This window comes from Haliotis rubra, unplaced genomic scaffold (genome assembly GCF_003918875.1).
Source record: "Haliotis rubra isolate DU_JTF1 unplaced genomic scaffold, ASM391887v1 Scf1035, whole genome shotgun sequence".
Classification (NCBI taxonomy): Eukaryota; Metazoa; Mollusca; class Gastropoda; order Lepetellida; family Haliotidae; genus Haliotis; species Haliotis rubra.
Window position 1 is genome coordinate 124181 of NW_025764932.1, and position 24485 is coordinate 148665.

At 46.6% G+C, this 24485-nt stretch overlaps 1 long non-coding RNA gene across 3 annotated transcripts in view; it reads left to right on the top strand.

The window, feature by feature from the left end:
- The window catches only part of LOC124273582, a 48262-nt gene that overhangs the window by 22826 nt on the left and 951 nt on the right, over positions 1-24485 (top strand). The window contains exons 1-2 of one of the 3 annotated variants that reach the window (XR_006897697.1): positions 23363-23392; positions 23943-24105. This is a non-coding gene — a long non-coding RNA (uncharacterized LOC124273582). Of the gene's footprint in view, positions 1-23362; positions 23452-23942; positions 24106-24485 lie in introns of those variants that run through there. The other 2 variants (XR_006897702.1, XR_006897692.1) reach the window with 2 other exon arrangements.

A 24485-nucleotide genomic window follows, 5' to 3' on the forward strand; every position in this document is an offset into this window, starting at 1 on the left:
GTTGGGTACGCGAGAGGTATTCTATTCTGTATTCCTGGTGGGACTATTTGTTTCTAGCTGTATACTACAAACACCAGTCTATCTTTGTCTTTTTGTGGTGTTGTCTTTTCTGGACCTACTCTACAGAGAAGCAAGCTGTCTCCTTTCCGCAGGGCTTCTACTCCGCCAAGTTTTTCTATTTCCTTCTCTAGAAAGTATCCATAAGTCGGTATTTCGATGTCTGTGGTTGGGTTCCCATCTTCCCCCACTGGCAGCAGATACAATACAATTCTTGCTTTCCTTCGGAATGTTGCAGCGGCAAACTTTCTGCACATGTATTTTCCAGGCTCGACATCTAGAAGTTTGGTTGTATCCTTTGGAAGTGGGGCTATTGCAGTCTCTACCACAATGGTTTGCATTATTTCGTCTAGCAGGTCGTTGTAGTCTTTCTCTATCTCTTCGGTTTCTATAGAAGATAGCTTTCAAGGATCTGGGGCAACTACTACGGCAATAGGATTCCAGAATATGGTCCTTCCATCTTTCTGGAAAGTTCTGGTGGGTTCTACGTGGATGTGCAGGCCAACAGGGTATTCTTCGTTGCTGGCCAAGCCTCTTGGTATCCAACAGGTTTTCGTCCGTATTTGTCCGTAGGCATTTCTACGCCTTTTTGCAACAAGACTACTCTGCTGGATGTTTGTCCTTCTGGTTGTTTGCGGTATCCTAGAATGGACCATGTAGTATTTGCAACGTCTGCTATTTTTTTCGTTTGTGAATTTCGTAGGGCCGTTTCTACCTCTTTGCGAGCTTCTTCCGATCGCTTTGTGTATTCCTTTTTCTCCCGTACACCAGTATCTGTAGTGGAGAGTATATCTACCCGAAATATTGGACATGCTCGGAAACCAAAATCTGCTGCAGCCCATTCAGTAGTAGAAGTAATGGGGGTACGAGATCACTTTCAAGAAAGGTCCTTAGATCTCGCCCCCATCGTATCTACTACTTTTGAATCCCCAGTTTACTTCCTGGCCGCGCGTGACACTTCCTGATCACGTGATAGCTCTTAGCCGTGTTGACCTCGATGAAACAGTTTAACGTGAATCGCCTATGATCTCTTTGGTGTTCATAATAAAGGCTTGCTGGGCTTTTCGTACCCCCTGTTCTATGTACTTTTTTTTCTCGTCTTCGCTGATAGCAGACTTACGAGACTTGGACCGGATTTCTTGTTTCATCTTACGGTACTTGTCGAGTTCAGAGAAGATTGAACGAAATTCCTCTTCCGAGATCTTACTGTCAGTGAGTGCCGTGGAAATACGCTCACTTACCGTGTTCAGCTTTGCTTCGGCCAGAACCCTGATCTCGTCGTGTTTCAATGCCTTGCGATGCAGTCTGCAGGGTGCAAATTTAAACACCAACCCTGCCTCCCCTACCACCCCAGCTGTTATTTCAATGCCTAGCACTATAGGTGCGGCCACGATGGTGGCTAACAAACCAACACCTGCCGCCCCTAGTCCCATGCTGGCTGACATATGGTCAGTATCAGTCCTGTCCACGATATTGAAAGCTCTATGGTATTTCTTATATAGTGCTTTCCGCGTGTCGCGGTCTTGTTCTAGTTGGCGTTTTACATCACATAACTGTCTCAAGCGGAACCCGTCTACAGTTTCCAGTGTCTTCGCTACTTCCTCTACGACTGGGTACAGCCCAATCCTGTGTGCATATAATATATCCTATTAGATATTTTTTAATTGGGCTTCAGTTAATAGCTGATCAATGTACTTGAGGCTAATAATGCTTAGATTCTCGTATGTGTAGATACGGGAAGGATCAATAGCTAAACTCTGAAGTATACTAACATTCAAGTCGTCTATTAAGGGGGGCAGTAATCTCAGTGGCTGGTTCCCCAATAGTATAACGATACGGCAACGTATGGGGATGTGTGCGAAGGTTTACCAACTTATTTTCACCCCATCTAAAAGTCGCAGCTCTGGGTTCAGGCCTGAATCATCAAACTCGCCCTTATAAGCAACTTCTATGATGAGTGTGGAGCCTGGGGCCATAGTCCTAAACCCTGCTATGACATCGGGGCAGTTGGGCATTAACTGTGACCACCCGGATGAAACTAACACGTTGCCCAAGTAAAATGGTATTTTAGAAACTATCATCTTTTCGCGAGTTGGAATGAAAGACGTGAGGATGAAGCCGTTGTTCTTAATTTCGGAGACATATCCATCTTTGTCTAATGAGATATAAGGTGCGGTGAGGGTTATGCTGATCAACCATTTGGGTTCTTTATAGTCTGCTAGGGACTGCCGTATGCCGTTTTTAAAGAGTAGGATACAGGTGTCTTCCTCGCCAGCTGATCGAATCCCTCTATGCCTCCTAGATCCCCGAGTGTGACGTTGGGGCGATGATCGACTATTGCTGCCCGCCTATACACGTTGTCTTTCAAGCGTAGGGCATACAAGGCGTCTTCCTCGCCGGGCAGATCGAATCCCTCCGTGTCTCCGAGATCGTTAAGCGTGGCGTTGGGCCGATGCCGATTGGACATTGCTATAATGCTATTACGAGATAGTTTCCAATTGTTTTTCTGATAATTTCTCAGGGGTGCACTTCAACCCCATGAAGTGTATGTTGTCGGGTAGGAAGATCTTGGTTTGTGATATCGTGTCTTCCACGGCCACGATGACCCCCTGCAGACTGGTGTGGGAATTGACACCCACCCGCACGTAAACAGTGCAAACCTGATACTGGTGCCGTTTCACCCACCCGAGTTTAACCCCCTTCACTATTTCGACTTCATCCGTCGATGGTTCCCCTAGGTAGACTTTGATGATCAGCGTGGAGTTCGCCGGTAGGCTCGCCACGATGTTGACCACGCCAGCGAATTCAGACACCAACTGCAATGCCCCGTCTTGCACTCCCGGTTTACTCGATAGCATGTGGGCTGCCATACTGGCGACTGGGCTGATGACTACGCTACGTCTCTGAGCCGGGACGTAAGCCACGAGCAGGGTTCCGTTGTTCACGACTTTGTTTAGGTAGTTGTCTTTGTTCTCCGTGAACACGTAGGGGGAACCGAGCCTAATATTGAGAAACCAGTCGCCTTTAGCGGGTAACAACACCCACTTGTCATCGTCGGTGAAGACGAGCGTATATGGCTTGTTTCGGGCGACGGTAGTGCTCTCAACATCTTCTATGTCGAACAGTTTGCCCCCGAACGATGGGTATACTATCCATTTATCATCACCGGTGCTGACTAGGGCGTACCGAGTGTTGACGACCGCTCTTGAGGTATCTACTATATCACCTATTGTTCCACCGGAGGGGACTTCAACGCGTTTGTAAATGTTGTTTTTCAGTTGCAAGGCGTACAATTTACCATCTACTCCGGGGTCGTCGAATCCGCGTGTGTCCCCGAGGTCGGAGATCCCCGCATTGATGCATTTTTCAACCTCATCCCGGGGCCTTGTGCGCTAGTCATTTTATGTGCAGCGTTATGCTGAGGTATCCTATATTCACAGGATTATGATTTATATCTAACACCGATATTATCAGCTCAGGGATGTTGCCCCGGGTTAACCTCTTATACTGCCGCGGTGAAAACGACTCGGTTCTACCGTCGATGTATTTCTCCGTTTTCACCAGAACGGCTCTCAGTATCGTGGAAGGGTGCCCACCTTGAATGTTGTCCGTTGTGCTCAGCTGGCCGAGATGAATGCACAGCTCTCGGTACGGTACTAGGTCGGGTAACTTCGTGCCTGTGACGGTAGTTGTTGGTTTTATCTCGTCAGGCGGCATACCGAGTGTCCTCGCCAATGGTCGACCGAGCCTCAAGGAGTTTCTTCCGTTGTTGATTAACACCACTGTGCCGTTTGAGTCGTTCATCTTGAGTTCGGCTCCCAGGGGCTTGAAGACCTCATCGCTTAGCGAGCACACGCTGTAGTAGCCGTCAGTTATCTGGTTGCGGGCGCCACTGACGAACAGCTTGTTGTTGTTGACGTTGATGTTAGTCCATCGTGGTAGGTAGGTGATGTCACAGAGTGCGACTTCGAGTTGACCCGACGATTTATCGATCGCGTGCATCAGCTGAACGGCCTCGCCGCTCGTTATTCCTGGAAGTGTTATGTACATGTTAGAGTATATATACTCATTATATAATACTTTTAAAATGTACTCCCCGGGAGTGTTTTACCCTAAACTGGACATAGATTTCCCCCACATGAAGATTGTGGTCGCTGCTGGGATGTATTTCGACGCCCAGTTTATAGATGTGTTCGACTGGTATAAGCTTTCGGTGACTAACGTCAAGGCAGTCCACGCTTGGTTCAACAACCCGATGCAGTTCTGGCAGAATCAACTCAACTTCGCCGTGTGGTGCGCTACAACGGGGTGTGGTGTGGCATTGACCGACACTTGGCATGGATCGCTGAGTCAGTCTGTGTTCACGTTTCACGTGTACTACCAGGTCAGGCGTATCCTTAAAGAGATCAGCGCCCCGCTCCCACAGGACAAGGCGTGGGACGCAGTAAACAACCAGTACGATAGACGGGCCTACGAACGTATTTGCAACGAATTCGAACTAAACCCGAAGACGGATTGGCGTTTGCCGGGGCCGAACCACGGGTTGGGTATTCCATATAATGGGGGGCGACCCGTGAAAGAAGTCAGTGATGATTTACTGAAACGAGATGTACTACGCCAGGACTTTGCTTTGTCGAGTAATGAATGGCGGGATGACCGTATGAACTTTAAAGGTGGTGTTGCTTTCACCGTCCAGAAAGTGGAGCAGTCAACCGCAGACGGTTGGAAAATGTTCATGCTGGACACGTCGAAAGGGTTTACTCGTGCCGGTGTCACCAGATTGAACGACTCGATTCGAACGTACGTGTGGGCGCTGTTGGGTGCGCAGACGCAAACGCGTTCCAACATCCTCGGTAAGGGGACTGCTTACGACGCTCAGAAACAGTTCGTTGTTAACGTTGAGGATGCTATCAATGCTCCAGTTGATCTCCCGAGTGCCATCAAACGCTACCAAGACGTGTTGGAATACGCCCGGTCGAAAGTCGACTACGTCTTCGACGTGGGACTGTACATGGCTCCGAGCGATATGCAACTGAGAGTAAAAAAAGTGGTGGGCTACAACAACGAAATAGTCATAGCCACGGCGGACCAAAAGTTGGGCGTCAACCCCGATGTTAACACCCCCCACGTCCCACCACCCACGACCGGTGAAACGGGTATAGTCGTACCACCCCCGGAGCCCAGGGTTCAACCAACACCCCCACAGCCCAACCCCCACAATCCAATCAGCAGCACATCGATCGTAAAACAGCCCTGGTGGTTGGTGGGGTAGCGGTCGGTTTGGGACTCATTTGGTTAAAAATTCCTTAGCCGCTACGTACACCAGCCCCACCACGGCGACGATGGCTGCCCACAGGTTTTGGCCGAGCCACGTGGCAGTTTTAGCCAGAGAGCTCAGCAGCCACGAGACGATGCTACCCAGGATGCCGGGCAGGGCTTCGGCGGCCTTACCAGCCAGTTTAGCCAGGGCCTCCCCGAGGGATTTCAGGTGTTTTTTTATCCAGTCTCTGGCGCCACCACCTTGGTGGTGTTGGTGTACCACTGCCGCCGGCAGGCATCAATGACACGACCAGGGTTGATATGATGAAGCCCAATGCAGTCAGAATGCTGGCGATGGTGATGCCTTGCTCTCGGAAGAGGATTCGGATCCTGTTGGCCAACGTGGTGTCCTCATTTAGGACTCGATCGATGGTTTCCCGTACACGACTGATCTGGGATCGGAGGGCTTCCCGGTTCGAGGAAGCGGATTCCAACCGAGTCCGTCTCTCGTCTTCCAAGTTTTTTATTCTCTCCTCGATACGACGTTTCATATCACCGTCCTGATTCGGTGAGTTTTATTTTCTCGCGAGCGATGTGCTCGTCGACTTCGTTCAGTTTCCCCATGTTGTTCACGAGTTCTCCGCGTACATGTTTCAAGGCTTCGTCTAGGCCTCGCAGTTCCCTCAGGGTAAATTCGAGGCCCGGCAAGGGGTTGGCATGGTACGTGGCCAATATTTTTTCGAGACTGTCTGATGTTTCTTTAGCACGTTGGGGTACGTCCCCAGTATTACTGAGTTCGGGCCTGGCTGCTTGCAGATCTTGGACGACCTTCGGGGGAAGCTTAGGCCGTGCGCCACCGTAATCTATGAAGCCTAGTTCATCACGGAGCAGTTGACTCCCACCAGGGCGACTGGTGAGTGTTGACAAAGCATACGGTCCTTTCCCGTCTTTTTTCATGATATCGACCCCCGGGTGAGCCTTCAATCGCAGCGTGCCCTTCTTATCGATGGTAAACTTGGCATAGTCTCGTACCAACGGCTTCATGTTGTCTCTCTTTTCAACTGCGGCGTAATAATCATCGACGGCCGGCTGTACAAGTTCAGCACTTAAGGGGTTGTTCGTGAATGTGGTGTCATCCTCCCCGAACGCCTGGGCACTATCATCCCACATATCATCCATAGGGATGTACTCATGACCGCCTTCAGCCATTATTTATATTAAACTTTTATATTTTATCTATATAACAATGTATGGTAGGAAACTAGATCCTTTCCGAAGATCAAGAGAGCCTCTAGGCATCAGAGCCGTGCGCCAGTCGGTGACCATCACCAACAATCCCAGCAAGATAGACCAGAACCAAACGCTGCTGGTTAGATTCCCAAACCTGGGTGAGAATGACCTCATCGTACCAGGCACGGTTCGACTGACGTTCAACCTCACGCTGACCTCCGACAACGACAAACGCGAGCTAGTGCGGAATGTAGGTCGAGCCATCATCAAGAAAACCACCAACAAGATCAGCGGTAACGAGGTGCTGAGCATCGACGACAGCGACGTCTTTGACTGCTACGGGGACCTCTGGAAAAGCGAGGGAGAATGCGTCAATGACGTGTACCAGGGCATCAGCAAATCGACCCGGTTGCGCATGGGATACAGCTTGACGGCAGACCAGCTAGACAAGATCACGGAAGTTGAAAAGGCCATCGCCCAAGCGTACGGGAACAGGTTCTGCGTGCCGCTCGACTTCGAGTTGCTCACCGAACACGCGCCGTTTTACCAGGCCGCGCTGGGTGATAGGCTTGAATACGAGCTCATGTTTAACGACTACAGCAAAGTCGTGCGTATGCCGAACGGCGATTAGGCCAGTTACACCATTGACAACATCTCTCTGGAGTTCGACATGGTCACTAGCCCGGAGCTGGCCAGGCAGGTTCGAAACCAGTACTCGGGGAAGATGGCCATCCTGTACGACCGCATACTGAGACATAGATCGGTCGTGCGGGATAAGAGCGACACTGTGTGGAATATCAACCTGAACTTGCCGGCGCGATCAATGAAAGGCATCCTGGTCGTCCCCGTGGAGGATTACGAGCCGTTCCGAAGGGACAGCGAGAAGTTTTTCAACCCCGAGATTGAAAAGGTGGAAGTGACCATCGGGGGCGTGCCCAACCAGCTGTTCAGTCATGGTATGAGGGCATACCAGCTACCGGCCAAACAACACCACATAACCAAAGACCTGGACCTATCCTCCGTGCAGATCGGTGAATACCTGACCACCAAGTACGCGCTGTGGTTGGACATGCGATCCACGGATGACGATAAACTCCCAACGGCAGTGAGGGGATAACGATACAGATAACCAAGAAGGCTCAACCCACGGGCAAGTTGAAATTATATCTGTACGTTATTATGGACGCGCAACTTAATATAGACAATGGGAGATTCGTGCAAGCCATCTACTGATGGCAGTAGGCCACTGCCTGGCGGTATTGATTTGCCCCGCGACCCACACTGCGCCATAGTGTGTGGGCAGACGGGCTGTGGGAAGACCGTTTTCGTGCTGGATATGTTGGAGGGGTACTACCGGGATGTGTTCGACAATATCATTATCATGTGCCCTACTCTGCACATGAATAGAACGTACACGGAAAGACCTTGGGTGATGACGGTCCCGGATGTACACAGAGTCGACCCGGAAACACGTCTGCAGGACTGGTTGAAAGCTTATCACAACAAATTTAAAGGGGCCTATAGGGTGTTTTAGCTTAGCAATGCTTAGTGCTTAGCAAATACTTAGCAAAGCTTAGCAATGCTTAGCAAATGCCTAGCGTTTAGCACTTATCAGTTATAGTTATAGTTATGGTTGTTTTTGAAGTGCTAGTCGTGTGCAACTTAACCTTCATTTCGCTGTGTTTCGCCTGCATCGGGTATTATATTATTAAAACTAAATTATCACAGCAAAGCATTGCCAATTTAAGAAGGGGAAAAATAATAATAATAGTATACAAGATGGATGCTGCCCAAGAAATGACACGCTTAGAAGTGATGGGCATAGGATATACGGACTGACTATAAACAAGACGTCCCTGTCGCCGATGGACACTAAGCGTTGGATAGCTATTGATGGGATAAACACGTACGCATACGGGCATGAGCAAAATGAACCAAGAACATAGGTGTATATATATCTGGGCGACATGTCACGGAACCAGAGAAAGTTTGAGGCTATTTACTACAGCCCACGTGGGTACTGGAAAGGAGCTAGCGCCGTACATAAGCTGGCTAAAATGGCGCGAGTACCCCCGGAGGAGGCCAAAGCGTGGCTTGAAAAACAAGCCCTCTATTACCGGCACCACGCTACGTGCCTAGAAGAAAGTTCGGTATTACCGAACCCAATAGCGTTCACCAGGCCGACCTCCTGTTCCTACCCCGGGACAAGAGGTACAAGTATGCCCTAACCGTCTGGGACGTTGCCGGTTGCTACAAGGAAGCCGAACCATTGACCGCGAAAGACTCGGCCCAGGTAGCCGGCGGATTCGAACGCATATACAAACGCAGTGCGCTGACGTGGCCCACAGAGCTGCAAGTTGACCCCGGGCGGGAGTTCATGGGTGTCGTGTCACACCTGCTGGACAAACAGTATACCAAGGTCAGGTGTGGCACGGCCGGAGCCCATCGCAGCCAAGCCATAGTTGAGAGATTCAATAAGACTTTGGCTGAGCGCTTATTCGGACATCAGAATGCGAGAGAGATGACCAACCCGGGGAAACGATCGACTGAATGGGTAGCGCCGCTACCTCAGGTGGTGTCGGCCATCAACCATGAAGCCACTCAGCTCACTGGCAAGAAACCAGCCGACGCTATCAAACTAAAATCAATAGTGGCAGAGTCGGCTGCACCATTGCATGGGAAGGAGAAACAGATACCAGATAGGGCCCTCGTGAGGTACCTATACAAGCCGGGGGAGCACGAGGGTGATAGTCGTAAGCGAGCCACTGATCCGATATGGTCAGTCAAAACTTACAATATAGATAAAGTGGACATCAAAGCCGACGAGCCGAACTTGTACTACTTGAGGGATGGGCCAGGGAGAGGGCTCGTTAGAGAGGAATTATTGATCATACTGTACGGCACAATGTTACCTCCTGTCAACGCGGCATAGAGCTATCACGTAATCAGGAAGTGGCACGTGGGGTCGGGAAGTTAACTGGGGATTCAAAAGTAGTAGACACGATGGGGGCGAGATCTAAGGCCTGACAAAGCTTTATTAATGAAGAAAAGCTTTACAGCGACCTTTCTTGAAAGTGATCTCGTACCCCCAAAATCTGCTGCAGCCCATTCTATCGCTTTCTCCCACGTAGCATCGTCGTCTGCTCTTGTAGGAGCAATATGGACCCCAGAAATTCTACCCATCTCCGAATGTGCATACAAAACTACGAAGATGGTGCCCTGTGGGCGGGCGATCTGCCAGAACGAGACAGCGGTCTAGACATTTCGATAGGTTTTCCCATTGTTTTGCTGGTTGTACTACAAACAAGTTGGCGTCTGGAGGAGATACCATCTCTAGAGTTTGTTCTACCAAATCGTTTGCTATTTCTTCCGAGGTGTGTGGATGTGTGTAGAGCGAAACTTCTATGCAAGTACAACCACGGGCTTGCACGTCTGGATGCAGGAAAGTTTTCCGCAAGTGTTGGTTTGGGCAATCCACATAGTCTGCCAGATGTCCTCCGATTTGCTCCAGGACTTCTCCTGCTTCGAAATTGGAAACAACCTTGTTGTAGAGTTTCGTTCACATTGTATAGCCATTCCAGGTTTCGACCCAAGTACAGACGTGGGCCCCAACACTACCCGTATTGTCTAGAATTGTTGGACTGTTCGTCTGCATAGCAGAAGACAAGTCTCCTTGCTCTCGGAAACCATGTTTCTTCCAAAGGTATTCCACCAGTCGCTTGCGGTCCAGTACACCAGAGAAATCTCTTGTATAGTCGATAGAATATAGCCCATAGCCGTGTGCTAGTAGTTGGCGTTCTAGTTTTGGAATCGATGTTTGTAGCTTGCCGATGGGTATTTCGGAAACGTCTATCTTTCCTACGAATAGAGCGTATGCCTTCTCTTCCGGATATAGTTCTTGCCACTTGTCTTTCGCTTTCTTTCCGGTCTCTATCTCTATTCTAGTAATGGTGCTCCGTATTGCTCCACAGTTGTCTTCTCGTATTCCTATCGTGTGTAGGATATTTGTTTGCACATGTTTGGGGTTTGCCAAAGACTCTTGTACTGCGATGGAGATTCTGGAAACGACGAGTTGTGCAGAACCTTCCCTTCCAGTCGTACAGGATATCTTGGCGTTCTTGCAAATGCAGTCTTTGCGTTGGAGGTAGCCAAACACGTAAATATCGTCTACGAATGTAGGTAGACCTTCCAAAGGTTGTAGATTTGTTCTACCAAGATGGCCAGCAAGATAGACGGCGCTGGCGATATTCGACACAAGATTGCTGTCTACAGTATTTTCTAGGAGTAGATGTGCTCCTACAGACTTTTCGACCCGCAGGCCCATTGGTTGGAAAGTCGTTTCGGTTGCCATCTTCTGCTATATGTAGTGCTATACATTGGAACTACCAAATCTCTAATTGGAAATTTTCGACTACTGTTGCGGGGAAAAAAATGCAAAAGGTAGTACCAATCTAGTAGTCCTGACCATTTTTGTGCTCTCAATAAAACTGTTTCCTCGAGGTCAACGCGACATAGGGCTGGCACAATAGTGTCAAGTGATCAGGAAAGTGCTAGTTCGCGGTTATAGTGACACAATAGTGTCACGTGTGGCTGGGAAGTTAACTGGGAATTCAAAAGTAGTATATACAATGGTGGCGAGATCTAAGGGCCTGACAAAAGCTTTATTAATGAAATAAAGCTTTACAGAGGCTTTTGTTGGACTTGATCTCGGACTATCATTGTATATATTACTTGTGGGGTGGCATATCTGTGTTATGGGCAACGCCCCTCTGTGTATTTGAAGGGAATATGAACAGTGAGTGGTACACAGATATTCTCGAGGGACATTTACTTCCATCTGCTCACGTGTACTACGGATTTTTTTTATTTTCCAGCAGGACAACGACCCAAAACATCGTTCAAAGCATTCACAGGCCTGGTTACGGACCAGAAATATGACATTATTAGATTGGCCAAGCTATAGTCCTGACCTAAATCCAAAAATTGTTACATAGAACTGTATGGGCAATTGGTACAGAAGCACGAGAACGTAAGATCGCAAGATCGCGAGATTTGTCAAGTGTCGCAATGTCGCGTTCTCGTGTTTCTGAAAATCGTGACATAGAAATGTATCTGCTGCGCCATCCGCATGCCCAATTGATGGGATAAGTATAAATTGATGAACAAAGATGAAATCTTTTTTACTTGAAAATATTGTCATCTTCATTATGATGATAAGAAATGAAAACATTTGCAGTTTACCATCTACCAGTGGTAAAAATGTTAGGACTGAAAAATAACGAAGTCAATGTACGTCTTTATATTTTGTTTTATAATCGTTATTAGTTTATTATCATATTTTTATGCATTTTGAAACTTATTAAGAAGCGCACGATCTGCATACACTTATCGTGAATATTTAACATGACTGGAATATCTAGACATTGTATAGATTGCCAACGTGAATCATATTTCACACACACACACGCCCGAAGTGCGACCTAGTGTATGTTGCATCATTACCAAACAGAAACATGAGTTTCATCAATCAATTCTGACAATGACCTACTTTTCATCCGATCCGAATTTTCTCTTGTGAAGGTAAAATGACGATACAAACAACTACAGTTACATTAGATTCCAATTCCTTTTTTCATAAGAAAAGGGTATTTACAAATTAATTTTAATTTTAAAGTTTTAAAAAGGCGTATTTCTATATTTTATGTCGAGGTTTAGGCAGCGTGTCGTTAACTGAGAGGTCACAGACTGTCCCTGTTTAAAGTAAAGGATAAAACACGACTCCGAGGTTTTGGTAGCAAATGTAAATCCACAGAGTCGGGATAATCCCTCGGGTCGACATTTGCTACCAAAACCGAGGAGGAGTGTTTTATCCAACTTATGAACCGTCTTGAATGTAAAACACAAATATGTAATATTTTCAATTTGTGCAAATGTTTTGTGTTCATGTACTGAGCAGAAGAACATTGATTGAACAGCCCACAAATGATGGAACAGTCCGCAATGCACGCACTACCCGTGTCCTGCACGTGCACTGCCCACAGTACCCGTTTTGTGAGGAACACATGGTTCACACTGACAAATAATCTCATTCTTCACAGCGATCCTTCGTAGCCTAGTGGATAAATCCGCCAAGCAAGAGAGCAAAAGAGTGTGGGTTCGAAACCAGTTATCGCCACTAAATATTGGAAATTTTCATAATGTGATATTTTACGATGAGTGATAGCAAGACAAAGTTGTATCAATCATAAATAAGGGTCATTTCAAAACCCAGATTATGAAATGGTCGAAATTTGACATGATATGCAGTTTCGAAACGTGTACTTCAAAACTTAGGTTTAGAAATGATCTGTGCAAAGTCACAGCAGAGGTCTACCTGATTCTGGAAGGATCATACTTTACTACAGACAAAATCAGATTGGTTTATAAGAGGTCGTACAATGATTCACAATTCATCTGACTGACTGGTTACACCTGTTATGTGTTCTTTGCACATATTGACTTTATTTTTGTAACAAACAATGTGATTGATATAATATCAAGTCCGTACCAGACTTTTCTAGCGGCCGAGCCTCGTTTTGAGATTTCCACGATTTCCAGATTTCCGCACGCTGTACGACAGAACACGCTGCACGACGTGTTTGCAATGATTAGAAGGAGCATAGTGTTTTAATATACAAGTGATTAGATGCATAAAAATTATACTGATTAATATCATGTATCAAGTCGAATGAGTTGGTTTCAAAATTCTGAACTGGTTATTGTACTAAGTTGTGCAATAGGACGGAATCCAGTCAGCAGGAAATGAGTAATCAATTTTTTTATTTGCTTCACGGCGAAAAAAGTGATTCTGTTGAATGCTACAACAATGAATAAAAGCAAAATACAAACATTAAAATTAAAATAGACTAAAGTTACAGCAACAATGCCAGGTTATTACCATGTTCTATCAATATCCACATAAAGGGACGATATGCCATTCATCTGCAGCTGACAAAGAATCCTGTTCCATGTCATGTATCTTTTAACAGTCTATTATGCGAAAAAGCAATATATCGTTTCAGGTTTTTCACATTGGTGTATAGTCTCATGACTTTTTTTCCGAACACCAGTCTCATTGGTCACCCATGATAGAACACCTGGCAACTAATTGCATGATGTCCGCCATTCTTTTAAAAAAAATACTTTAGTTAGCCAATAATGAGCAATCAATCAACTTATTGGCGGTTAATCTTTTGAAGGAAGGACGTTGTTTTTACACAGGCAGTTTAAGACAGGGTGTATTCAGTATAGATTATCTCATAAAGCGTGAGAGATCGCAGATCCAAATCGTGGTGATCGCAAGAGATATCCATGATCGTGAGGCATCATGATAATCGTGGCAAAATATTAAACATGTTTAATGTTTTGGTACGATCATGCCGATAGTTTTTGCTATCGCTTCCAGAACGCGGTACCGCGTAGTAGAGTATGGAAAAAATCGTATAAGAGCGTGAGAAAGCGTGGATTGTGTATGGATGATCGTAATACATCGTAATAACGAGTACCAGATGTTAGTCCTATTGTCCCACGATTCTACCAAGATCTATTGCGATTCTATAAAGATCTATTACGATCTGTTATGATTCTATTAAGATCTTCTACTCTATGTCACGTTGTACACAATCTATATAGCTCTAAAAATAATTACGATTCAATGCATTTCTATGAACTTTTTAACACGCTGTACTACGAATAGCGTCCACGATCTATCACGATCTATTACGCTCTCTTGTGCTGCGACACGTTCTTCTGCGTTTGGTGTGCTTTCCTATAAATTGTGTCACGCTGCCAGAAGAAATTCATTGTTATCCAACTGCAAGCCATATCACACTATTTCATTGTAAAAATATGGTAGATGGGATCGAAAAAGGGCAAGGGAAAAGGAAAGGGCTCCAAAGTAACTCATGCTGTCCGAGAATCGTGTTACAATCGTGTTTAATCGCCCTTCTTTGTCTAAACAGACGGTAACAAAAGGTAGCAGATCGTTATGAACGTCTCAAAGCCTACGAAATCGCAACAAATAGTATTCTCAAATCGTGATGGTCGTAAAAAGTACCATAAAGCTTTTGTCAGGCCCTTATCTCTCCCCGCTATTGTATATACCAGTTTTGAACCCCCAGTTAACTTCCTGGTCACTACACTTTCCTGATCACGTGGCACTATTGTGATCGCCCTATGTCGTGTTGATAGGAAACAGTTGGTGATAGGATACTATTGGGATTACTTGGTAAGGTAAGTGTTAAATATTTTCCTTCGGTGGCAACATTGTGCCGTATGGTATGACCAATAATTCCTCTCTGACGAAACCTCTCCCTGGCCCATCTTTCAAGTAGTACAAGTTTGGCTCGTCGGCTTTGATGTCTACTTTATCTATGTTGTAAGCTTTGACTGACCATATCGGATCGGTGGCTCGTTTCCGAGTGTTCCCCCGGCTGGTAGAGGTACCTCACGAGGGCCCTATCGGGTATCTGTTTCTCCTTCCCACGCGATGGTGCAGCCGACTCAGCCACCACAGATTTCAGTTTGATAGCGTCGGCTGGTTTCTTGCCGGTGAGACGGGTGGTTTCGTGGTTGATAGCCGACACCACCTGAGGTAGCCGCGCTACCCATTCCGTCGATCGTTTTTCTGGGTTGACCATCTCTCTCGCATACTGGTGCCCGAATAAGCGCTCGGCCAAAGTCCGATTGAATCTCTTGACTATGGCTTGGCTGCGATGGGCTCCGGCCGCGCCACGCCTGACCTTGGTATCGTGTTTGGCTAGCAGTTGTGACACAGCACCCATGAACTCCCGCCCGGGATCGACTTGCAGCTCTGTGGGCAGTGTCAGTGGACTGTGTTTGTATATGCGTTTGAATCCGCGGGCTACTTGGGCCGCATCCTTCGCGGTCAAGGGTTCGGCTTCCTTGTAGTGGCTGGCAACGTCAACGACGGTTAGGGAATACTTGTACCTCCTGTCGTGGGGTAGGAACAGGAGGTCGGCCTGGTGGACGCTATTGGGTACGGTAATGCCGAACTTCCTTCTAGGCATGTAGCGTGGTGCCGGTAAATAGATCTGCCACAGGGCCACTTTGGCCTGCTTATGTACGGCGCTAGCTCCTTTCCAGTACCCACGCAGGCTGTAGTAAATAGCCTCAAACTTTCTCTGGTTCCGTGACATCGTATATATACACTTATGTTCTTGGTTCAATTTTCTCATGCCCGTACACGTACGTGTTGATCCCGTCGATGGCTATCCAACGCTTCGTGTCCATCGGCGACAGGGACGTCTTGTTTATCGTCAGTCCGTATATCCTGTGCCCGTCGCTTCTCAGCGTGTTCGTTTGATGTCTGAAGGTGCGGGTCTTGAACAGGGCTTCCTTGAATCTGGCGTGTTTGGTGTGTTGTTTCACCACGTACTTCTTGACACCCTTCGCCTTTCGGATCTCACCGTTGTCGGCCTTCAGGATGGAGTACATCTTGGGTCTCAAGCCTATGTACTCGGCTATGGGCGTGCCGGCACACTCGTCCTTCATCTTGCCGAGCACTTTTTTATTTACCGTGCTGTGCATGGCATGGTCCTTGGGGTAGTCGCTGGTGTCGTACAAATCGAGGCGTTTCCTCATGTCCTCGTACACGTCCTCGGTTCGAATCTCCATCAGCAGGGAATCTGTGTCCGTGTACAGCGTACTTCTTGACACCTGTAAAGTCATACATCAGGTGTTTGATTTGAGTTCGTAAAACAGTGAATTTATCATGTGCCACCAGGTCATCGGTGTTATCTTGAATGCCGGGCTGGCTATCAGTTTCCTGAGCTTGTCTTCCTCTTTCGACCGAACCAGCTTCACGGTCACGCGTTTCCTCAGGTTCTCCATCGTCTTACCAAACACCGAGTTGTTCATGAGCTTGTAGAGGTTTTTCTCAAAGTCACTGGTGGCCAGCTTTCGCAGGTCCGTGTTCATTCTGATGTAGGGCTCCATCCAGGGGCTCTGGTCGAACACGAGCACCCTGTGTATTTTGGTCAGCCTCATACCCAACGACAGGTACAGCTGTATTTTGCGATAGTGAACGATGTACTTGGTCTTATTCATTAAGTTGGGCACTAGTTTTCAACGTCTGCCACCCGCCCACCCAGCAAATTATGTTGGTACTCAGACATCCAGTCCGGGTTAACCCTCAAACGTTCGGGGCCAGGCTGTAGCTGTTGTGCGATGTGTGCAATGCCTTGAGGTATTCCAAGTCCACTTCGAGGATATAGCCTTTGTTCGAATCTGGCGCGATGCTCATAACATCGATCTCAGGTGATGCCCATTCGAATCCCCTGTGGGTAGATACTGGCTCATGGCCCAGCCGTACAGGTTGTTGGCATCGAGGTAGAGGATGTGAGTGGTTGGCTTGCTCGAGTCGTAGCCCTTCACATATTTATTATTTGCTTTTGTGTAGCATTTGGCAGCCATGGAGATCCCACCTCACAAGCCTTTCTCAATGAACAAGAGCATGTCGTAATCGGTGAGCAATTCCAGCTTAACTCCTTTTTTCTTCAGCAAGGCATCCCAAGAGAGACCTGGGCTGGTGTAGTACCATGCGGGGTCGAGTTGATACTGCTTGAAACACGTCCTCCTAAACGTCTCGAACACGTCGGCTAGCAGGAGTACGTCTGTTCTCAAGTGCAGGTCGTGGTAGTCACCCAGATTCTTACAGCCCAGTTTATTACATACGTTAATCGCGTGCGAGTAATCGTCTGGGGTTATTGTCGAGTCGGTCAGGTTGCTGTAAAATCGGCCGATGGGAGGCAGTCGGGTCTCGTCGAACTTGGCTCAGCCATCCATGTACTCGTAGGGGTACACGCCCTTCCTCATCAGCAGGGGTCGAGTCTCGGCGTCGGTGTATCGATCAGTGATGGGGAAGGTAGCGTTGGCCTTGACCAGACTGTCGAGTGACGACAGGAGGAACTGAACCGAGTCGATGAACCTCAGGCCATTCAAGCTGAAGGAGATGTATCTCTCCATGTTGTTGGGGATGCACGTCAGGTTGCCGTCAACCCTCGCGATGGCCTGCATGATCAAGTGAGAGTCGTACCCTCTCAAGTTGTGGAAGACCACGGGGATGTTGATTGTCTTGGGGTTGACTCTGAGCTTGAGGTTGCACGTGCTGTGAGCGGCGCCTCTATACTTACCAGTGACATGGCAGTGATCCCTCACCGAATCGCCGTTCAGCGGTTTATCACACACATGACAGTGAGTGCTGCAGCCGTGAGCTAGCCGGTCGGCTTGAGTCATACGCATGGGAGCTACTGTGTACAGTGTATTCCTGATAGTTTTCTCTTCCTCCTGCAAACACTTTAGAAACTTTTCGGACCCCCGCGTCGGGACGGTTTCCCCCCTGTACACTACAGGGAGCTTTCGATAATCAACGTTTAATCCCCATCGGACGACCACGTATCCAAACCCACAGGCCTCGTGCTCCCTGCGATTTTTGTGTGTTGGTGGTCGGCCCGATGTCAACGTTTTAATCAAGGCTTGTTTACTGCATCCCATGCTTTGTCCTGTGGAGCGGAGCGTAACTGTCTGATCTCGTTTGTTGTGATGTGAGGATACGCCTGGACCTGGTAGTACATGTGAAACGTGAACACAGACTGATCTATCGTATGGGTTGCTGCGTCCCCGCCGAGTCACGTCTGGTAGTACATGTCAACGTCAAGCCACACCCAGTGTCGTTGTAGCGTTAGCACACGGCGAAGTTGAGTTGATTCTGCCAGAACTGCATAGGGTGTTAAACCAGGCGTGGACTGCCTTGAAGTTAGTCACAGAAAACCTATACCTGTTAAACACATCTATAAACTGGGCTCCGAAATACAGCCCAGCAGTGTCGACCACGATCTTCATGTGTGGGTTTAGGGTAAAATACTCCCAGTTTGTACATTTTTAAAGTATTATATTATGGGTATATATACTCTAACATGTACGTAACACTTCCAGGAATAACGAGCAATGAGTCCGTTCAGCTGATGCACGTGATCGATAACACGTCGGCCCAACTCGAAGTCGCACTCTGCGATATCACCTACCTACCGCGATGTACTAACATCAATGCCAGCAACAACAAGCTGTTCGTCAGTGGCGCCCACAACCAGATAACTGACGGCCACTACAGTGTGTGCTCGCTAAGCGACCAGGTCTTCAAACCCTTGGGAGCTGAACTCAAGATGAACGACTCAAACTGCACAGTTGTGTTAACCAACAATGGTATAAACCCATTGAGGCTCGGCCGACCATTGGCGAGGACACTCGGGATGTCGCCGGACAAGATAAAACCAACAACTACCGTCACAGGCACGAAGTTACCCGACCTAGTACCGTACCGAGAGCTGTGCATTCATCTCGGTCAGCTGAGCACAACGGACAACATTCAAGGTGGCCACCCTTCCATGATACTGAGAGCCGTACCGGTGAAAACGGAGAAGTACAACGACGGCAGAACAGAGTCGTTTCCACCGCGGCAGTACAAGAGGTTAACTCGGGGCACCATCCCTGAGTTGGTAATATCAGTTTTAGATATAAAGCCTAATCCTGTGAATATAGGATACCTCAGCATAACGCTGCACATAAAATGACTAGCGCTCAAGGACCCGGAATGAAGTTGAAACAATGCATCAATGTGGGGATCTCCGACCTCGGGGACACACGCGGATTCGACGACCCCGGAGTAGATGGTAAATTGTACGCCTTGCAGCTTAAAAACAGCATTTACAAACGCGTTGAAGTCCCCTCCATCGGTAGAACCCTAGGTGACATAGTAGATACCTCAGGAGAGGCCCTCAGCACTCGGTTCGACCTAGTCCACATCGGTGATGATAGATGGGCGGTATACCAATCGTTCGGAGGCAAACTGTTCGACTTAGAAGATGTTGAGAGCACGACCGTCGCCCGAAACAAGCCATATACGCTCGTCTTCACCGACGACGACAAGTGGGTGTTGCTGCCCTCTCGAGTGGATTGGTTTCTCAACATTAGTCTCAGCTCCCCCTACGTGTTCACGGAGAACAAAGCCAACTACCTAAACAAAGTCGTGAACAACGGAACCCTGCTCGTGGCTTACATCCTGGCGCAGAGACGTAGTGTAATCATCTGCCCACTCTCGAGTATGGCAGCCCACATGCTGTTGAGCAAGCCCGGGGTGCAAAACGTGGCATTGCAGGTGGTGTCTGAATTCGAAGGTGTGGTCAACATCCTGGCGAGTCTACCGGCGAACTCCACGCTGGTCATCCAAGTCTACCTAGGGGAACCACAGCGTGAAGTTGAAGGGGATCAAACTCAGGTGGGGGAAACAACACCAGTATGACGTTTGCACTGTTTACGTGCGGGTGGGCGTCGACTCCCACACCAGTCTGCAGGGGGTCACCGTGACCATGGAAGACACGATATCACTCACCAAGATCTTCTTACCCGACAATATACACTTCATGGGGGTGAAGTGCACCCCTGAGAAGTTATCAGAAAAACAGTTGGAAACTATCTTATGATAGTAATATAACAATGACTAGTCATCGACCCAACGCCACGCTTAACGATCTAGGAGACACGGAGGGATTCGATCTGCCCGGCGAGGAAGATGCCTTGTACGTCCTACACTTGAAAGACAACATGTATCGGCGGGCGGCAATGGCGATCATCGACCCAACATCACACTCGGGGGCCTAGGAGACACATGGGGGTTCGATCTGCCCGGCGTACTTAAAAAACGGCGTGTACATACGGCGGCGTCTGGCAGACGACTTTATAGAGCCCAAATGGTTGATCAACATGACCCTCACCGCACCTTATATCTCGTAAGACAAAGATAGGTATGTCTCCGAAATTAGGAACAATGGGATCTTGCTCGGGGCTTTCATTCCGAATTATAAACTAAGTACTCAGCTAATGCCTGATCACACGGGTAACATGTTAGTTTCAGGCTGGGTGGTAGCATTAAGGTTTGACGACCCGATTCCCAATTTGACCTTATGACTGTGAAACCAGGCTCCGCATTCTCCATAGAAGTCCACCTCGGAACGATTTTGATAGTAATGGAACGGCAACTTTTACCCGGGTGACAATACATACGACTGGACCCTCAACGGGTTCTATAGTGCCCTCAGTAAGCCTTGATGATGTTACCTATTGGCCTCTCACCTATTTCCCCTGTACGATGATCTTATAAGCTTCAAATACACTGTGCAAAGATTAAATGCTATACATTTTAAAGATATTTTTAGAATATATTATATACACAGGATGGGGCTGTACCCAGTGGTAGAGGAAGAAGCGAAGACACTGGAAACCGTAGACGGATTCCGCTTTGAGACAGTTATGTGATGTAAAACGCCAACTAGAACAAGACCGGCGACACGCGGAAAGCACTATGTAAGAAGTACCATAGAGCTTTCAATATCGTGGACAGGGATGATACTGTCCTTACGACAACCAGCATGGGACAAGGGCGGCAGGTGTTGGGTTGTTGGCCACCATCGTGGCTGCACCTATAGTGCTAGGCATTGAAATAACAGCTGGGGTTGTAGGGTGGTAGGGTTGGTGTTTAAGTTTGCATCCCGCAGACTGCATCGTGAAAGCATTGAAACACGACGAGATCAGGGTTCTAGCCGAAGCAAAGCTGAACACGGTAAGTGAGCGTATTTCCACGGCACTCACTGACAGTAAGATCTCAGAGGAGGAATTTCGTTCAATCCTCTCTGAACTCGACAAGTACCATAAGATGAAACAAGAAATCCGGTCCAAGTCTCGTAAGTCTGCTATCAGCGAAGACGAGAAAAAAAAGTACATAGAACAGGGGGTACGAAAAGCCCAGCAAGTCTTCATTACGAACACCAAAGAGATCATAGGCGATTCACATTAAACTGTTTCATTGAGGTCAACACGACATAGGGCGATCACAATAGTGCCACGTGATCAGGAAAGTGTCGGTTCACGGTCATAGTGACCAGAAAGTTAACTGGGGGTGCAAAACTGGTATATACAATAGCGGGGAGAGATGAGGGCCTGACAGAAGCTTTATTTCGTGAATGAAGCTTTTCAGAGGCTTGATCTCGTACCGCTACTGTATATACTACTGTACTTGACAAAGATTACATTTGATCAGTGTATGGTACTTATATGGGATTATTGCATGCGTTGACTGTTCGGCTGCTGGATGTGCAGATACACTTTCGTGTCACCCACAGGATAGGTTTCTTTGTATAGTATCTATTGTCTATTTAATCATTATGCTATGTATTATTATAAGTCTTTTTACCAACACTCATTTTGCATATCACTGTAAACACGTGATCGCGTAAGTCATCGCGTAATACCTGTGTATGATCGTTGACAGGCACATTTATGCACTATATTTATTATGATGACATGTTCATCAGATGTGATTTTATGTTATGTATATCGTGTATATTATTGTTATTACAGGATGTCTTCTTCGACCACGATATGGAAATAAACAGATATGTCACTCATAACCCGTAGTCTGTGGTTAATAACATTGGAACTCCGCTATATCATGGCTGCCACAGGAACACAACTATTAGAGATACAAATGTATTTTTATATCTTGGAACTCGAAGACAAAAGAATGGCATAAAGCATTATTGTGCGGAAGAAAATCTATTGAAGTAGCGAATATGGTGTCGAGTAAAACATCAGACACGCTCATTTTAGCCGACTGCTGCAAATTGGCCTGTTAGAATTTTGTTTGAATGAATATGCTAGCCGTATATGATATTGCATCATGGACAAACTCACTGGTCTGTGATTATTTCTATAACTGACGGTGTAGCTGCGAATTGATGCGGCTTTAAGCACTGTTTTATCACTCACTGACGTCAATATATTTTAGAGCTTCCGGACACTTTCAAGTTTTCACTTTTACTGACATTCACATTCACAATTTCGTTTGTTAAATAAAATTTAACACGTTGAGAATGTTTAAGTACATAGGAAATTGTAACAAAGGGAGCGGGCTTATATACACTACCCTACACATCGTGTATGTAAATTACATAGCATTTTCAAGCTATGTCATAATTTTGGTAAATGCTACTTGGGAAATATAAAGCATGAAAAAGCATGACCACAGCACTACTAAGATGCGCATGCGCCTTGACCTTATGATATTACGCATGCGCAACGACAGTGTCTAAAGCGCGAGATCGCGAGAACACGAGAAATAAAATGTCGCATTCTCGTGTTCTCGCGATTTCGTGTTTTTGTGGCCTTTTTTGACAAGTCAAGATTGCGAGATTGCGAGATTTGACAGCATGTACAAATGTCGCATTCTCACGTTGTCGACTTTTGACAAAAAGTGCAATGTACCAAAAACACGAGAATGCGAGATTGCGAGAACGCGAGATTTTGGCCAAATCCTGCTTTCTCGCGATCTCGCATTATCGTACAGAACACTCCCTGTGGAGAATACAACCGGTCGCCTACAAGGCGCTCAGGCTTCAAATTCAGGCTACTATCTTATCATACCAGGTACCCAATTTACTGCTGGGTGGACAGAGCCAATTTTCACCAACTCACTTGCCTAGGGTGAGACCACACATATCACATGTGCTTCGTTGTGGGGCAGGACTGAAGTCCCAGAAACTCTCTAGCGCCTCTAGTCCGACTTAGGTCGTGTTGTTTGAGGATAACGTGACCGAATGGGCACTATTCGTAATGATTGTATCTTTACCAATCATGGTAAGACGTTCAGCTTTGCTATCAGCACACATGCCATACATACGTCTCAATTTCATTAATGACCCTTTGCAGATTTGGCAAAGAAAAGAAAACCTGGGAAGTAAGTATGAATTATTTACATGTACAATTCAAACTATTTCATGTTCTGATTAGGTGAAGGTTCGTGATTTTTTACTATTTTGTTCAGTATCATGTGTACTATTACATGCCAATTGAGGGTGAAGTAGGTTTTACTGCGTGTGAGAAACACATGAATCACATTCTGACCCGATAAAGGGAGGCAACTCGACATTAGCGAATTGCGTTGCTTTAGCCGTGCCCGACGTAGTGTTTAACAACGTAAAAGGTATGATAATAATGGTATGCTGTGTCGCTTATTTGTTGTTTTACGCCTCAAACCCTCTTTCAAGCAACATCATGACAAACCAACCCCACCCCACCCACCCCATTTATTATAAGTTATGTACCCAGTTGAATGAATTGGTCTCAAAATTCCGAACTGGTTATTGTACTAAGCTGCGCAATATCATACAGTTATTTTTATCATGCACATATAGTCTATCGTTCATAGTATACTTCATACACTATGGTATTGTTAACCGTTCATATAGAGTTCTTAAGATTATCAAACGTGTTTTGTTTCTTTTCAGTGCATTGTCACTGTAAATGGAAAAACGTGACACAAAGCGGACCTGTCTTCTTTCTGGTTGGTTCATCTTTGATATGGCCGTACTGGTTGGAGTACTCGTTATTGAAATTGGGAGCCAGAAACAGAGCGGAACAGGATCAGAATGGAAGTTATCACTGGATAAGGTATTTAGACATATTTACCATAAAACCAATTATCAGCTCCTGTATTGCACATAGATTAAAAGCTACTTTAGATGAACTTATTCACTGTAATCAAACTTGTTTTATACCAGGTAAGACTATTAGCGAAAATACAAGACTGCTATATGTCATTATGTTCGAAACAAAACTACAAAAACATTCCTGGTTTGTTGATCCTGATTCATTTTGAAAAAGCATTTGACACTGTTGTTTCTAAAGATTTTATCAACCTAGTTTTACATAAATTTGAATTTGGTCCTGAAGTGATAAGACGGATAAATATATTGACTTTGAAAAAACATCTTGTGTTATTCAGCATGGTAAACTCTCTCTGAATTTTTGCTAATTCTCCTCTAGACAGG